Here is a 15,510-nt window from a genome sequence, read left to right on the forward strand (position 1 = left end):
TCTCTCTTCCATCTGTCTCTCCACTTGTGGTGTCCCCCAGGGCTCTATCCTCTCACCCTGGCATTTTCAATGTCTGCTTGCCCCCTCTGGCCTACCTGATATCCACCTTCTCTTCTAACTTTCAGTGTTATGCAGATGACATTCCGCTCTCTTGCAGGCTCCCATCAGCCTCCTCTCCTTCCTCACTGCCCGTCTAGCCGCGATTCAGGATTGGTGCGCCACCAACGATCTCTGCCTTAATGCAGGTAAGACTGATATCCTCCACGTTGGGACTCCTGCTTCCACTTTCCCTCACTCACTCACTCTGGCCATCCTCTTTGGGACCTCTACAAACAGCTTCCTATGAGGCAAAAAACCTTGGTGTCATCTTCGACCCCACAAGCTCCTCTCTCCACATCTAGTACTTTACCAAAATGGCGCACTTCCAGCTGCACCTCCTCAGAGGTATTCTACCTTTTCTCACCTTCCCCCATGAGCTCACTGTCTCCAAAGCCCTGCTTCTCTCCAGGCTGGACTACTGCAACAGCCACTTTCTCAATCTGCCTAACTCTACTCTTCGCCCTTTGCAACTTATCCAGAACAGAACTGCACAATTTATCCATGGCCTCAAGCCCAGGGACCGCAGCTCTCCAGCCCTGAAATCCCTGCACTGGTTCCCGGTGGATGCCAGGATCAAGTTCAAGACCCTCTGCATCATCCACAAGGCCTTGTGGGGCTGCACTATATCCAACTCTCTCTGCCTAAATACCTTCGTCCTAGAGCCCTTCGCTCAATGACCTCTAACTCTCTGATGGTATGATATGATATGATATGATATATGGCATTTGTAACGCGCCTATACACAAGTGTTTCAAGGCGCGATGAGGCAGGGGGGGAACAAGAGGAGACAGACAACGATCCTATTAGGCCAGGTGTCATTCAGATCGCGCAAGTGCAAGGGTAGAGGGGAAGGGAAAAGTGCATGGGGAAAAGGGAGAGGGGAAAGTGCAGTACAGGGTTATTAGCATACAACATACAGGATAAATAACAAGGGCCAGCTGGTGGCAAGGGCGAGGTAAGTGCAGACAAGTGCTGGGAAGGGGGGCTGTAGGGATACAGACACAGTCCCGTAGTGCAGGGGTTGCCAGGGAGGCAGTGCAGGGGAGAGTGGCTGGGCCAAGGACCGAGAACGGTGAGTGGCCCAGTTGCAGATTCAGTGCAGTTTCAGTATTATTAGCAGGGGAGAGGGGGAGAGAAAGCAGAGGCAAAGAGGAAGGTTTTGAGGTGCTTCCAGAACCGGAGATGGTTCTCCTCAAGTTTCAGGAAGGCAGGAAGGCTGTTCCAGAGGGAGGCCCCTGCAGCGGAGAGAGATCTGCCCCCAGCGGCTGACCCTGAGGGAGTTGGAGGCGGATGAGCAAAGAGCTCGAGAAGGAAGATATTTAGGAAGAGAGAGTTGGAGGTATTTTGGCCCAAGGCCCCAGACGGCCTTGTGGACAATGCAGAGGGTTTTGAACTTGATCCTCGCAGTCACTGGGAGCCAGTGTAGTGATTTCAGTCCTGGAGAGATACAGTCCCTGGGCTTGAGGCCAAGGACAAGTCACGCAGTCCTGTCCTGGTTGAGTTGCAAAGGGCGAAGAGTAGAGGCGGGCATATTTAGGTAGAGGCTGTTACAGTAGTCCAGCTTCGAGAGAACCAGGGCTCTAGAGACAGTGAGCTTCTGGGGGAAGGAGAGGAAAGGAAGGATACCTCTGAGGAGGTGTAGCTGGTAGTGTGACTTCTTAGAGACGTCGGATATGTGAGGAGAGAAGGAGAGTGTGGAGTCGAAGATGACCCCAAGGTTTTTTGCCTTGCAGGTAGGAGCAGGAAGAGGGCCCAGAGAGGCCGGCCAGAGAGCTGCAGGGAAGGAGGGAGTGGGTGTGCCGATGAGTAGAATCTCAGTCTTCCTGGCATTAAGGCAGAGGTCGTTGGCGGCACACCATTCCTGGATAGCAGAAAGACAGTCAGAGATGAGGGAAGGAGAAGAGGGGGCCGAGGGTAGCCTGGTCAAACGCTTCTCCAAGCAGAGAGTGGGGGTAGATCGCTCTCCTCTGCAGGTGCCTCCCTCTGACACTCCCTGCCCCTCTCAGACTTGAGCCTGACCACCTGATGTTCTGGATGTTGTTCAATACCTTCCTTTTCTCCTCTGCCTTCTCTCTCTCGCTACCCTGCTAACCTTCCTGCCTGCTGTGTTGACTGGTGGCTTGGTACCATCAGAGTCTCACAGGGCACCAGGCTTCCCCTTGACCAGTCCTCGTTGCACTGACTTCTGGCCTGCTGCACACTTAGGGGCTGTATCTGTACCTCTACAGTCCTCCCTGCTTCCTTGCATGTCCAGTGCCACGTTGCCCTGGTTGCATTTATTCAGAGCCATGCTGCTGTGATCACACTTCTCCCTTCCCTTTCCCATGCACTTCCCCCTCCCCCTTGCACGATCTGAATATCACAAGGCCTAGTAAGATTGTTTGTCTTGTCTCCCTACGTTCCTCCCCCCATAGTGCTGTTGCGCCTAGAAACACTTGTGTACAGACGCGTTATGAATATCATATATTTATTTATTTATTTTATTCATTTACTTTAATATGCATATAGCCAACAAGTGGCTTTACATATAACAAACTTCCAGATCATATAGTTCATAAAAACCATGCTTACACCAATACATAAAATCACATAAAATACATCATTTATCAAAACGTAATACCAAAAGAAAATTCTTTTAAAATGGCTAGAATGAGCTCATCAAATTTCATCATATGGAAGATGAGATTCATATCATGACCTTCTAACAGATTTTGCCATATCACATCAATATTATCCATCATGCTAGAGTTATCATATTTCTTCAAATACTTATAACGTAGCTGCTTGAGACTCTCACAATGGCACATGAGATGTTTTGCAGATTCAATATTCTCCATACCACACAATCTACATAGCCTCACGTTTCTTACTAACCCAAATTTAGCTCCTAAAATTTCCATCGTATTTTGCTTATTACATTTAAACAATAAATAGCATCTAACAGTTGTACAATGGGGGAACGCTGATTGATATTTGTTTTTTTCTTTGTGCCGGGAGACCAGTGTTCTAAAAATAGGCCACTATTAGACTTGGTGGCTAAGTTAATCATATCTCGTTCTTTTGCATAGGTATACATTGCCTTTTTAAGTAAACCTTTAACTTTGGCATGACAATAGTAGAGCCATGTGGCAGCATTCTCTTTGGCCCCATCTGACATTTATCAAGCATAGTGTATTGATCGACATTAAGTTGTGGTGATTGTCTGCCTCATTGAATACTTTCACAGTTCCACTATAAAAGTATTGTTATTAAGAGAGCTTAATTTCACAAACAGCACGGCCAATTTATAGTCTAAAATATTGCTAGCATTACTTGCATGGTAAACATTTGGGCAGTCTAAAAAGCTGTCTTTAAATTTTCCCTTCAAGTTTATTAAAATCATTTTTAAATTTAACTCCCCATATCTCAGCAGCATACAGAAGACAAGATAACATTTTAGTGGAATATAACAATAGGACAGTATTGACCTAGAAGCCTCCGTGTCTTCCAATAAAGCGGCTTAGTGCACCGGCAATTTTTGTGCATTTCAATTTTGTTTCCAAGTTAGTTTATAGTCTATAATGACACCAAGATACTTATAGCATTCCACACGTTTGATCTGTTTTTTTTATTAACAAACCATTTGTAGTTATTAGATCGAGTGTGTTTTACTTTACCTAGGAATGCCATAACCTTGGTTTTGCCAATTTTTATTTCTAGACCATTAATTGTTGCAAACCGCACCAAAGCAGTCAATTTGTTTTGTAGACCATTCTGGGTATAGTCGAGCAGAACATGGTCGTTGGCATAGCCTAACCGTCCTAGTTTTAGGTTTGCAATCCTTACATCATCAGCACATATAGCAGATAACTCTTCTGGGAAGTCTGCAAGGTAAAGATTAAATAAGGTTGCAGCTAATGTACAGCCCTGCTTCACCCCGCGCATTGTTGGGATTAGTTCAGAGAGTTTCCCTTCTCCATCTAAACATATTGTAACTGAGGTGTCTATATAAAGCAGTTGAATCATCTTTAATAAGCCTGGAGGTATTCCCCATGTTTTTATTTAATCCATATCTTTTGGCGCACTATGTTAATGTTAATGTTAAAGGACATTTGTACCGCGCACTATCACCACCAAAGTGGTCCCCTGGCGCTCTGGCGGCTCTGAAAAGGGGAGGAGAGGGGGTGGGTTAGTGGAATAACCCGGTGGGTCAGTTGGCTGGGTTTGGGGTGTTTTACGGTCGGTAGTCATCGTGTGCTGTTGTGCAAGTTTATGTGTGGCTTGTTTTGTTGTTGCATTGTTGTGAAGTTTGTGCAGATTGCTGCGTTTTAGGCTTGTGGTTGTGTTTGGTTAGAGAGGTGTATGCAGAGGGATGAAATTGTTAGTTGGTTGGTTAGTTGGCATTGCTGTCCTTGCAATTGTGGGATTCCATCTAGGTGCGGTACATGCTGACATTCACATTTCTATCTAGATGCGACGCAAGCTAAATTAAAAATTCCATACGAGTGTGGAATATGCTAACAGTCACATTTCTATCTAGATGCGGCGCAAGCTCAAGTTAGGAATCCTGAGTGTGGCACATGTTAATAATCACATTTCTATCTAGATGGGGCGCAAGCTAAAGTTCAGAATTCTAAGTGTGGTGCATGTTGAGAATCACATTTCTATCTTGATGCGACGCATGCTAAAGTTCAGAATTCCATACGAGTGTGGCATATGCTAACAGTCACATTTCTATCTAGATGCGGCGCAAGCTAAAGTTCAGAATTCCGTACGAGTGTGGCATATGCTAACAGTCACATTTCTATCTAGATGCGGTGCAAGCTAAAGTACAGAATTCCATACGAGTGTGGCATATGCTAACAGTCACATTTCTATCTAGATGCGGCGCAAGCTAAAGTTAGGAATCCTGAGTTTGGCACATGCTAACAATCACATTTCTATCTAGATGCGGCGCAAGCAAAAGTTAGGAATCCTGAGTGTGGCACATGCTAACAGTCACATTTCTATCTAGATGCGGCGCAAGCTAAAGTTAGGAATCCTGAGTTTGGCACATGCTAACAATCACATTTCTATCTAGATGCTGCGCAAGCTAAAGTTAGGAATCCTGAGTGTGGCACATGCTAACAGTCACATTTCTATCTAGATGCGGTGCAAGCTAACGTTAGGAATCCTGAGTGTGGCACATGCTAACAGTCACATTTCTATCTAAATGCGGCACAAGCTAAAGTTCAGAGTTCCATACGGGTGTGGCATATGCTAACAGTCACATTTCTATCTAGATGTGGCGCAAGCTAAAGTTCAGAATTCCATACGAGTGTGGCATATGCTAACAGTCACATTTCTATCTAGATGTGGCGCAAGCTAAAGTTAGGAATCCTGAGTGTGGCACATGCTAATAATCACATTTCTATCTAGATGGGGCGCAAGCTAACGTTCAGAATTCTAAGTGTGGTGCATGTTGAGAATCACATTTCTATCTAGATGCGACGCAAGCTAAAGTTCAGAATTCCATACGAGTGTGGCATATGCTAACAGTCACATTTCTATCTAGATGCAGCGCAAGCTCAAGTTAGGAATCCTGAGTGTGGCACATGTTAATAATCACATTTCTATCTAGATGGGGCGCAAGCTAAAGTTCAGAATTCTAAGTGTGGTGCATGTTGAGAATCACATTTCTATCTAGATGCGGCGCAAGCTAAAGTACAGAATTCCATACGAGTGTGGCATATGCTAACAGTCACATTTCTATCTAGATGCGGCGCAAGCTAAAGTTAGGAATCCTGAGTGTGGCACATGCTAATCATCACATTTATATCTAGATGCGGCGCAAGCTAAAGTTAGGAATCCTGAGTTTGGCACATGCTAACAATCCCATTTCTATCTAGATGCGGCGCAAGCTAAAGTTAGGAATCCTGAGTGTGGCACATGCTAACAGTCACATTTCTATCTAGATGCGGCGCAAGCTAACTTTAGGAATCCTGAGTGTGGCACATGCTAACAGTCACATTTCTATCTAGATGCGGCGTAAGCTAAAGTTCAGAATTCCATACGAGTGTGGCATATGCTAACAGTCACATTTCTATCTAGATGCGGCGCAAGCTAAAGTTAGGAATCCTGAGTGTGGCACATGCTAATAATCACATTTCTATCTAGATGCGGCGCAAGCTAAAGTTCAGTTCCCTACATGTGTGGCACTAGCTAAAATTGGCAGGCAAGTTAATATGCATCACAAGGCAACATTTACAATCCATTTACAGTGGTCACAAGTCTTCCTAAGTATGTACTGTTTAAGTCTATGGCAGTCTACGCTATGGAAGGTAAGGTAGAGTGACAGGGGTTTTCTGGAGTAGAGTAATTGCTCTACACCCCACCCCTGCCACACTCACAGTTTTTTTGGTGTCTGCTGGCTTCCCCTGCGGACACATCTTGGAGCCGCCAATGTCGGAGCCGCCCTTGGCCTTGGGGCCCTTAGCCGCAGGGATGCACGGGCAGAGGGCTGCCCTGGGAAGACCAGTGATGGAGGCTGGAAGGACCAATAAGAGCGGTGCTGGCGGGTTGGGAGGCGGGAGGAGGGAGGAGAAACCAGGAATAAGTGCTCAGCAAAAACGAAGGCACACAGGGCCTGGATGGCCTTTTAGAAGTGCTTTCCAGACAAAATGGGGTTGCGCTGGGTGGCCAACTCACCTGCTTTGCTCCGTAGTAAATGGAGGCAGGCAGCTGCAGTGGGTCACTAGGCCCGTGGAAGCAAGAGAAAACAGACAATCAGGAGTTAGGGAGGGCCTGGAGGCGGGAGGAGGGAGGATTAACCCGGAAGAAGTGCCCAGCAAAAACTAAGGCACACGGGGCCTGGATGGCCTTTTAGAAGCGCTTTCCAGCCAAAATGGGGTCGCGCTGGGTGGCCAACTCACCTGCTTTGCTCCGTGGTAAATGGAGGCAGGCAGCTGCAGTGGGTCACTAGGCCCGTGGAAGCAAGAGAAAACAGCTAATCAGGAGTGAGGGAGGGCCTGGAGGCGGGAGGAGGGAGGAGAAACCCGGAAGAAGTGCCCAGCAAAAATGAAGGCACACGGGGCCTGGATGGCCTTTTAGAAGCGCTTTCCAGCCAAAATGGGGTCGCGCTGGGTGGCCAACTCACCTGCTTTGCTCCGCTATGGTGTTGAATGCAGCGGTAAAGTCTATGAATACAGCATATGGTGGTTATTTCCGAACAACCCAGGAATAATCGACTGCAGACACTAAATTCATGATGTTGTGGGTGGTAGAGTATTTGGCTCTAAAACCAGATTGAATAATTGGTAAAATATGATTGTCTATAATCCACTCATTTAATTCCTTCAACAGGACTTTAGCAAATACTTTAGCAGGAATATCTAACATAGCAAGCATTCTGTAATTATTTGGGTATTTCCAAATGCCTTTCTTATGTTTTAGCTGAATTACGCTTTCACGCCATGATTCAGGTATTATGCCAAATTTCCCTATCCAGCGGAACAGTATAAATAACGCAGATGGGTCCCTCCGGAGCAGTGCATTACAGGTCCCATCAGGGCCAGTCGCTCTGGAGGTGTGTAACTATTCTATCAGTTTCTTTAGACTCGTCACATCATAGCTGCCATACCATCTTGAGTTCACAACATCATTCGACACATCACTTATCTCCAGTGTCCCTAGTGTCCTTTTAACATGAGCAATCCATTCACTTTCAAGAACACTGTTAACACGTAAAAAAATGTTTTATTTTTTTATTTTATTTTTATTCGGTTTTTTACAAACCTTTAAAAAGAGAGAGAAGAAAATAACAAACAATAAAAGAAGAAAACACCTCTTTACGTCCAGTTCGTCATAAAAGCTACCTCTTTCATCAACAAGGTACACCTAATTTCGCCACATCGCCTCCTCTTAGTATCCTTCATCACAGCCCACATACCCTGGTGATTATTTTTCTGAGCACATTTAGCGATAGCAAGCCAAGTCTCTTCCGCCTTATGTACTTGGTGATGATGCAGCCAATTAGTATATTGTTTTTTCGCCAATCTTATCTGCTTGATTGCATCAACATTTTTTTGCATTTTATATTTCTCTGATTGATTGTCTAAGCTTTTGTTTGGCTTTACGTATGGTCCAATCAAAGCTATTTTTTTCCTGATGGGAAAGATTCCATCTTTCACTGGTGCTAGCATACTTCTGTTACTGAGTAGAAACTGCTTTGATTTTATTTATCAGATATTCAAATGTTGTGATTATTCCATTAGTGCTCTCACCAGCGGTATTAGCCAGCTTGTCAATGAAGCCAATCAATTCATGTTCAGCTACCTCTATTGCTTTCTCTAGTTTATTAGGATTCCATGTTTGTTTGTTTGTTTTATTATTTATAATTCGCACCAGACCCGGGGGTATCAGGGCGCTGAGACCAACAAGAACATTTTCAGCTTCGTTTACATTGCTATGTTAGGGAGAATTCTCATAAATGGCTAATTTCCCTTACCTACTGAGTCCCTCAGCAGCTTTGCTGGATTTCTAGGATTTATTTTTTTCACCTGGTAAGAGTGTGAGCCGTGTTCCCACGGTTACATGGGTTTTGCTGTGTGTGTTTTTACCATTTGTGTGATCTTGGGCTCTGGAGCCTCACCTACTCCATGAGCATCATTTGTATGTGTGTTACACAGCACCTTCAGTGCAGTGACACAGGGTTGTCTTTTAGACTTCCCACTGGTTCCATTTTTCTGGGACTGACCACCGTCTCCCAGAATCATGTAAAGTTGCCATTAACTTTATGTAGTCTCTTTAAATCACAGACCCAGTACACCCCATCTTACATGGCGTATTGGAAAGGGTTAATTCTTATCCCTTTTTGTCTGTTTCTCTTGGAGCACTGTTTAGCTCCCTTTGCATCAAGACTTGGCTGGTGGCAGTTAACTACCCTATTTTTTCTACCGCGGTTATCTTAAATAACCATGGTATTGTTTTAGGCTAATTTAGTAGCCTCGCACATAAACCCGCTTGACCAAATATATTTTATTTCAGCTACGGCTGGGTTTATTTGCCATTTCTTTTTGTTAAAGTTTTTCTCGTGTTTTACTCTGCGCCAAACCAGGTTTGGTCCCTTTGTTCGCTGACTTTTCACAGGCTTCTGCACAGAAGCCCTCCTTAAGGCGCCTGAAAGTCTGGGTAGGCAGGATGTGAGGGAGGGGTCTTAGGACCCCTGCCATGGGTTCCCTTGGTAACCCAAGTCGCACTCCTGTTTGATTGGCTGGATGACTGTCCTTGCCAGGACTGCCACCCTGCTGTGTGATTGACAGCCAGGCTGTGTGAATGGGGGAAAACTGCATAAAAAGCAGGTCTCTGGGACTGGAAAGGCAGAGTGGCCACTGGAACGAAAGAACCGAAAAGGAGCTGACGGAAGAGGATCCCTACCACAACTGAACCGCCCGGTGAAGCCCTGCTGCAGGCCAAATCCTCGAACTCCAACAACAGAGAAGATCCTCCAGGAATCTTCTTCCCTTGAGCTTGTGGGACCAACCAGTTCGCCCAAACTTCAAGCCAGGACCCCTCCTCTGGTCGAATTCGCTGTACAGAGCTACAGTGGGCCGGATAGCCAGGAAGGTCGGACCCTGCTTGGGTTTTAAGGAGCGCACCTTTTATTTGTTGCTTTACTCTGCTGCTGGTTTCTTCCCTGGGTAGTGCAGGACCCTCCAGTCTTCCTACTTCGTGTCAGTCCGACAGTCGCTTCAGGAACCGTGAGCCTGCTGGAACTACCAGGAACGTCCGCCTCAGCTACAGCTTCCTCTCCGTCTTATGGTACTGTGCAAACCCGGTTGTTCATTTCGTTCAGCCACGGGGAAAGTGTGTGAAATCTTTCTCCAATCCGAGAGCTTGTCCTTCTCTTCTCTTTGAACTAACTTTTCTGCCAACCAACCTCGTCCGGAACCCGTGGCACGAACTTTACCGCAAACTACCCTGAACCGTGTGATCTTGAGCAAAAGACTTTTGAACTAGTGACTTTGGCCTTAAGCCTTTTTCCCTCTGTAGTTCCTCTTGCTCAATTGCCCTGAGTACTTACCTGTTGGTGTGGTTCAATTTCTGCCCAACTTTGTCTTTCCCTCCCTTTTGAATTTCTGGAGTGCCATTTTGCTCCCACTTCATTTTGTGAGCTTAACTTGTCTGGAATAAGGAAAGTGGTGTGGTGTATTAAGAGTGTGATTTTTAAACTGCTTTATGATAGCGAAATGTTATATAACTAAAGAGTAAATAAATGTATATTCTTTTACTTGGAAACCTTGAGTCAGTGTTTGCATAATTGCTGTCCTTTGTGTAACTATTTGATACTGCTCACTTACTCTTGAGATAAGTCTGGCTGCTCAGCCATCGCTACCACTTTACTGTGTAGTACAGGCTTGTACCAAAGGTGAATTTGTACTGTCACTTGTAGTCTTAATTGTGTGTGGTGTTCCCAAAGGGTACTGCCTAACACACACACACACACACACATACACACACACACACACACACAAACGTAGCTTAAGGTAGGTAGGTTAATAGGGGGAAATTCCCAAAGATTAGAAAGCATGATAAGGAAGGTATATACAGGTAGAGAAGATGCAGACAGGAAGGTATAGTGACGTTGGTATGTGTTAGCGGGCATTTTCCTTGATCCAGTGAATGAAATTGTGCCTAAAGTGTAGGTATGTTTGATCTACCCTTAAGGTGGGAGGAAGGGAGTTCCATAGCTGGGCGGCTTTCACCGGGAAGCTGCTTCCTCCGGTTTTGGATCGTTTGAATCTGGGCACCGTAAGGAGGTTGGAGTTGGGAGTTCTTGTGGGGCGGTTGGACGAATGTCTTTTGAATCTGTCTATGAGGTATCGTGGGGCGGAATTATTGAGGCACTTGTGTGTGAGTGAGGCTACTTTTAGTAAGATTTTGTCCATTGTGTTGAGCCAGTTGTTAGATCTCCTTATGTAAGAGATATGAACTTTTTGGGGATACTCAATGCTGCTCTGAGAGGATTGTTTTGTAGAAACTGGATTTTGTTGGTGATATATTTGTCGGTCCATAGATATAGGGCGTTACAATAATTCAGTTTTGACAAAATTAGTGCTCTTGCCAGGGTGGTGCAGCTGTTGGTAGAGAGGAAGGGCTTGGCCGCTCTAATTAGTTTACATGCGTAGGCGGTAGAGGAGGCCATGGAGTTGACCTGTCTGTTGAAGGAGAGGGTGGAGTCTAGGTAGAAGCCTAAAGTTTTGATTTCTTTGGCTACTTGGATGGTGTTACCATCTATGATAAAGCTTGTGTAATTGTAGCCAGGTTTGTTGATATTGGGGGTGGTGTCCGAGGATTAAAGTCTTGTCATGATTCAGGCATAGACCATGAGAGGCCATCCATGCCTGAATGATGAGGTACACTCTATTCACCAAGGCCAATTCCTTGTCGTAATCTCCCGTCAGCGGTATGAGGTTCTGGGTATCATTGGCATAGTTGGTGTAGGTGATACCAAGACCATCGAGATCATCGAAAAGGGGCTTTGTGAATATGTTGTACAAAGTAGGGGAGATTAACAAGGGGGTCCTGATAGTGCCTCTGCCAGACATTAGTCCTGGTTACGAGAGACTTACCCAGAGGCTCTTGTAACCAGGACTCATGTCTGGCAGAGAGTCTCCCAGGACCCCCCTTCTTATTTGCATATTTCAAGTAACTTTGGGTTTCACCCTAAGCTACTAGGGGAATCCAGACGTGGACCCCTTGCTCACTATTCTTAGAGAGGCACAGCTACACCCTACTGATGAGGTTCAACCAGACCGAAACACGTGTCTGGGGTTGCTGTTGGTACTCTTGTTCAGAGGAGAATTGCCTAGCATTTCGGTGCTGGACTGCCCCAGGGCAGGACAAAGACTGATATGTTTAGGATATTTCTCCTCTGTGAAAGATAGTGAGCTAAAGACTCTGGGTAAGGCTCTTGTAACCAGGACTCATGTCTGGCAGAGAGTCTCCCAGGACCCCCCTTGTTATTTACAAAGTAGGGGAGAGACATGATCCCTGGGACACCCCGCAGGTAATGGGGATGGGGTCGGCGGATGCTGAAGTTGAGAAGACGCGCATGGTTCTGTTGTTTAGGAATGATTGTATCTAGCCTATCGCTTCTTGCGAGAAGTGGGCGGCAGAGTACAAGTGGTTCCAGAGGATTTTATGGTCTACTAAATCAAAAGCTGCTGATAGGTCGAGGAGTAGTAGTAGGGCTGCTTTACCATTGTCTCTGAGTTTGTCAATGTGTGCCTTAAGGTCGATCAGCGCTGTTTCAGTCCCGTGTTGGGACAGTTCTTTTATGCTTGAGTTCGCTTGAGAAATTCTCTGGTTGTAGGAGTCTTGCTTGGCTAGTAGAATTTCTTTCTTGTAGAGGGAGGTTATATTACTAAGATTGATCTTGTTGTCGTCTGAAGGGGATTGTCTCCATATCTGTTCACTTTTTTGTTTTTCAAGATCGAGTGATTTCAGGTACGGGGAGAACCAGGTGTTCAGATGCCTTTTAGGTTTGTTCTTTCTTAGTTTAAGTGGGGCGATAGAGTCTAGTGCTGAGGTTATCATTTTGTTATATTCATCGACAAGGGTAAGGGGATCAGTGGACACTGTTAGTGAGTTCAAGGTCGGTAGAATAAGAGGGACACGTTTTTTGGCCTTAATGTTTCTTTTGTTCCTAGTGGGAATGGCGGGGGCCAGAGGGCTGTTAGGGGGAGTAGGTGTTAAGGCTTTGAGTGAGAAGGTTAGGTTGTAATGGTCAGACCATAGCTGAGGAGAGATGGATGTAATGGAAGCATGGCAGTTATAGTCAGCCACCCAATCAAGAGTTCTCCCCTTGTTATGATATGATATGGCATTTATAACGTGCCTATGCACAAGTGTTTCAAGGCGCGACAGGGCAATGGAGGGGGTACAAAGGGAAGACAGAGAATGATCCTACTAGGCCAGGTGTCATTCAGATCGCGCAATTGCATGGGAAGGGGGAAAGGGAAAAGTGCGTGGGGGAAGGGAGAGGGGAAAGTGCAGTACACGGGATAGTAGAATAAATAAGATAAATAAAGACGGCTAGCTGGTGGCAAGTGCAAGGTAAGTGCAGACCTAAGTGCTGGTATGGGGACTGTAGGGATACAGAAAACAGTCCCCAGGTGCAAGGGTTGCCAGGGAGGCAGTGCAGGTGGGCAACTGGCACGGCCTGGGCCCGAGATCAGAAAGGGTGACCAGGTAACCAGTGCAGTTTCTGTCAGGAATTCAGCAGGGTAGAGGGGGAGAGAAAGCAGAGGCAAAGAAGAAGGTTTTGAGGGGCTTCCAGAACCAGAGATGGCTCTCCTCAAGTTTCAGGGAGGCAGGAAGGCTGTTCCAGAGGGAGGCCCCTGACGAAGAGAGAGATCTACCACCAACTTGTTGCTTGGAGAAGCAACTGACCCTGAGGGAGTTGGAGGCAGATGAGCGAAGAGCTCGAGAAGGAAGATATTTAGGAAGCGAGAGTTGAAGGTATTGCGGCCCCAGAAGGCCTTGTGGACAATGCAGAGGGTTTTGAACTTACTCCTAGCAGCCACTGGGAGCCAGTGCAGAGATTTCAGTCCTGGAGAGATACGATCCCTGGGCCTGAGGCCAAGGACAAGTCTCGCAGTCCTGTTCTGGATAAATTGCAGAGGGCGGAGAGTAGGGGCAGGCAGATTTAGATAGAGGCTGTTACAATAGTCCAGCCTAGAGAGAAGCAGGGCTCTGGAGACAGTGAGCTTCTGGGGGAAGGAGAGGAAAGGAAGTATACCTCTGAGGAGGTGCAGCTGGTACTGTGACTTCTTAGAGACGTCAGAGATGTGAGGAGAGAAGGAGAGTGTGGAGTCGAAGATGACCCCGAGGCTTTTAGCCTTGCAGGTGGGAGCAGGAAGAGGGCCAAGAGAGGCCAGCCAGAGAGCAGCAGGGAAGGAGGGAGTGGGTGTGCCGATGAGTAAAATTTCAGTCTTACTGGTATTAAGGCAGAGGTCATTGGCGGCACACCACTCCTGGATGGCAGACAGACAGTCAGAGATGAGGGAAGGAGAGGAGGATGCCGAGGGTAGCCTGAAAATGAGCTTGGTATCATCCACATAGCACTGAAGGTTGGGGCAGAGAGCGGCGATGTGAGGGGCAAGGAGTGCCAGGTATTGGTTGAACAGCCAGGGAGAGAGGTTAGATCCCTGAGGGACACCGCAGGTAGAGAAAAAGATATCGGAGAGGAAGGACCCAAGTTGGACGTGGGAGGGTAGGAAGGGTCACTTTTTGATTGAAACCTAGTTCTGCCAGGGTGCCAGCGATTAGTGCGGCATGCTGGTCTTTGGGGTCATTGAACCCCAGGTTGAAGTCGCCTAGAAGAAGGCTTTGGGATGTGTTTTTTAAATTATAAGAGAGGGTGTTAGGTCCTTCTCGAATGACCCCAGGGGGCCGGAGGGTCTGTAAAGAAGATGGATTGTAAGAGTTTGGATGTCGGCGATAGGTAATTTGGCTGTCAGGGATACACAGGATTCAGAATTGTGTGAAGGGGCGAGTTTCATGGCTAGATTAGTTTTAGCAATTATGGCGAGGCCTCCGCCTCGGGTCTCGGTTCTATCCACTCTGAGTATCGTGTAGTCCTCAGGGATAGCTAGCATGAGGGCAGGACCTGATGCAGTGTGGAGCCATGATTCAGTGATGGCTAGGAAGCGTAATTGTTATAGCTATAAGAGGTCAGATATTTCTGTTGTGTGTGCTACTATGGAACAGGCATTTATTAAGGCACCTCTGATGTGTGGGGTATTAGTCTGAGTAGGTGTTTTTAATGAGGCTTGATTATTGAGATTGCACTTAGGAGGAGCATTGGTTTGTTTGTTCAGTTGCAGGTTCTTAGGTGATAGCGGGTGAGAGAGGTGGGGGTTGTTGGGGGGAGAATTGGTAGGTTTGGCTCGTGGATATGGTTTTCTAATTTTTCCTGTTTTAGTGGGGAACGTGGACCTGGTGAGGGGTTCGAACAATTTGAGTAGCCGAGCGCGGAGTCTGAGGTTTCTGGAGGCGGAGCTGCACGGACTGGCAGTTTTGGGTAGGTTCTGGTTATGGGTGTTGGGGGTTATTGAGTGAGCAGGAGTCATGTTTTTGGGTAGCGGTACTACTGCGTCAAAAGCTGGTGAGATGTGTGGGCTTGTGTGACTAGTCGTGCAGATCAGGTGAAGAATGGTCCTTAATGGGACTGTGTAGATGCCTGGTACATACATAGTGCAGTAGAATTAGGCTAGTGTGCAGGCAGTGCCAGTGGGTGAGAAGGTGGTTAGCAAATAGTTCCAAATTTAGTAGGCAACGCAGTAGCTAGGCAGACTTGGCAGGCAAGTGTGGCAGGTTGTGAGTACAGTTCAAGTCAGTACAATGCAGTTATTGTGGTAGGCTGGTACAGAAATACGTAAATGTACTAGG

The sequence above is a fragment of the Ambystoma mexicanum genome, chromosome 7p (assembly GCF_040938575.1).
Source record: "Ambystoma mexicanum isolate Mex_15411 chromosome 7p, UKY_AmexF1_1, whole genome shotgun sequence".
Lineage (NCBI taxonomy): Eukaryota > Metazoa > Chordata > Amphibia > Caudata > Ambystomatidae > Ambystoma > Ambystoma mexicanum.